This window comes from Gasterosteus aculeatus, chromosome Y (assembly GCF_964276395.1).
Source record: "Gasterosteus aculeatus chromosome Y, fGasAcu3.hap1.1, whole genome shotgun sequence".
NCBI classification, from domain to species: domain Eukaryota; kingdom Metazoa; phylum Chordata; class Actinopteri; order Perciformes; family Gasterosteidae; genus Gasterosteus; species Gasterosteus aculeatus.
The window spans coordinates 12,978,383-12,980,796 of NC_135709.1; the positions used below are offsets into that span (position 1 = coordinate 12,978,383).

Here is a 2,414-nt window from a genome sequence, read left to right on the forward strand (position 1 = left end):
GTTTCTGATGCCCGGCGGCATTACTGGGCGACCATCAGCGGACCTCCAGAGGCCTCCAACCTCTGTAGCCCCTCTTTGCTTCCACACCGTTTTCTCCTGAGGAGACGCCCCCTTTTGGGCTTCCTTAATCCGTTCCTCATTAAGTTGTGGCCCCAACTGTCCCTCATCTTCTGCACTTACCATTTGGAGCCCAATTTGGTAACCTGCAGCCTGTTTTGCAGCTTGGTCCGCTGCCTGGTTTCCCTTGGCCACCATACTGTTGGAGTTCTTGTGTCCTTTGCACTTAATAATAGCCACGGTGCTCGGTAGAGCCATGGCTGCCGCCAAATCTTTCATTTCTTGTTCCTGTTGAATCGGTTTTCCTCCAGGCGTCAGAAAAACTGCTCTTAACCACTGTCCCAGCTCCACATGAGCTGCTCCTACTGCATACGCCAAGTCAGTATGGATGTTCACTGCCTTCCCTTCTGCCAGCTGTAATGCTCTTATCAATGCAAGTACCTCAGCTCTTTGAGCTGACTGACTTCCCTGAATCTTTTCTGCTTCCAGAACCTCTGTCACTGCCCCATGGCTTCTGACTACCACGTATCCCGACTGGAACCCCTTCTGTGGATGTCTAAAGCAGCTGCCATCAGTGAACAATTGCCAATCAGTGGTGTGCTATTTTCATTACAAGCTTTGCGACCCCTGCTGCGTGTTGTGGGCATTGATGATTTGGTTTTCCATGTTATCCAACATGATACTGTTATACATGTGAGAGGTGGGACCTTAGGACCTGGGAGCCTCAGCATAGAGGGGGAGGCTTAAACTCAGGGAGAGCCTCTCCGTATAAAGGAGATCCCGTGAGAGTTGAGCAACTCACGTTTGTTCTCATTGTCCGGCATGTGCTGAAGTCTGGGTTGCTTTGTTTGTTGCTCGCCAGTACCGTGCGGGTGAGCAAACTATACTAAGGAGGTAGGTTGTGCAATTTTAATCTACATCCTGTAGGCCATGGGGAAATTAATATAATGTTCTTTTATATGGTAGAAGGTCAGACCTGAACCAGACCTGGTGAGCCCAGGGTCCTACCTGCTGGTGCACAGGTGCATTGGGCCAAGGAGGTAGGAAGTTGGGCTTGCAAGCACATTATGCGTTTTGTAATGAGAAGGATGATGGGTACTTGGTGATTAATGGCTGTTTTGTGCATTTCAGGCTGAACTGGTGACACGGAGTGGTCAGCAGGACAGCCACTGCTCTTTTTCTCCGACCATAGTTTTAGTTTAGATTATGCTCTAGTGCCTCCATCTTGCTCCCTCTATTTATAGAAATAACACACTGATATTGTGCCCTCTTGATGACCGTTGCTTCCCCCTTCCCCACTTCTATTGTGTTGTGTCTTTTAACCAGGATCAGTAATCGTATTTGAGTGTGTTGGTTTGTAGTGTTGCTTATTTTAGCCTTTCTTAACAGTGTGCAGTGTTTTTATTGTTGGAAGTGTCATTGTGCCCCCGGTCAATCACTACTGGTATAAATTATTTGGATGTGGTTTTATAAAGTTATTGTTTAAATAAAAGTGATATTGCATTATACACGCAGAAGCCTCTGTCTGTCTATGATCTACCTCATATGGGGTTTTGGCCAATAAGATAATTGAATTCAGGGTCTCTCCCCTCCAAAGAGAGTGGGGTTGTCACGTCTGGATACTATTCCCAAAGTATTTTAGGTGTCCATTAGGTCACATACAGAAGCACCTTCCTTTTACCTCCCCCCTTTTTCTGAAACAAAACCCCATTAAAAACCCCTGTTGTTTCGGAAACATCCAGGTAAAACGGCGCGCTGTAATCCGGTACCGCGACGTCCGCGGCCTGTGCCAGTTCTGTTTTTAGCTTGATAAACGCCTCCTCCGCCCCTTGATCCCACTCGATCGCAGTGAGATTTCGCATCCCTTTCTCGTTCACCTTTGCACGCAGAACTTGAGTGAGATTCGAATAGCGCGGAATGAATTGTCTACTGAACCCTGTGAGGCCCAAAAACGAAAGCATTTCTTTTACGTTTTGTGGACGCGGATGATGGAGAATACTGGACCTGTGAGCGGCCGAGAGCCCTGAGCCGCTTCCCGACAGTACTCTGCCCAAAAATGAAACCTGTCTTCTGGCGACCTGCAACTTAGACTTACTGACCTTAAAACCTGTTTCGGCCAACCGGCGTAGGACGGTGTCTGTTGCCTCCAAACAGGATTTCGTTGAAGTGGATGCGAGGAGGATGTCGTCCACGTATTGGATTAATGTCGTGCGCTCTGGCAGGAAGCACCCTGTTAACGCTTGTTTCAACACTTGGTTAAAGATACCTGGCGAAAGCGCGAATCCTTGTGGTAGCCGAGTATACCGTAGCTGTCTGTTCCCATACGTGAATGAGAACACATCCCGTAAGTGTTCGTG

At 48.1% G+C, this 2,414-nt stretch overlaps 1 long non-coding RNA gene across 1 annotated transcript; it reads left to right on the forward strand.

The window, feature by feature from the left end:
* The first annotated feature begins 835 nt into the window (after positions 1-835).
* On the forward strand, positions 836-1,578 carry LOC144391197 (uncharacterized). Its single transcript, XR_013455087.1, has 2 exons — positions 836-951; positions 1,024-1,578. It is a non-coding gene; the product is annotated as an uncharacterized LOC144391197 (long non-coding RNA).
* The last annotated feature ends 836 nt before the right edge of the window (positions 1,579-2,414 follow it).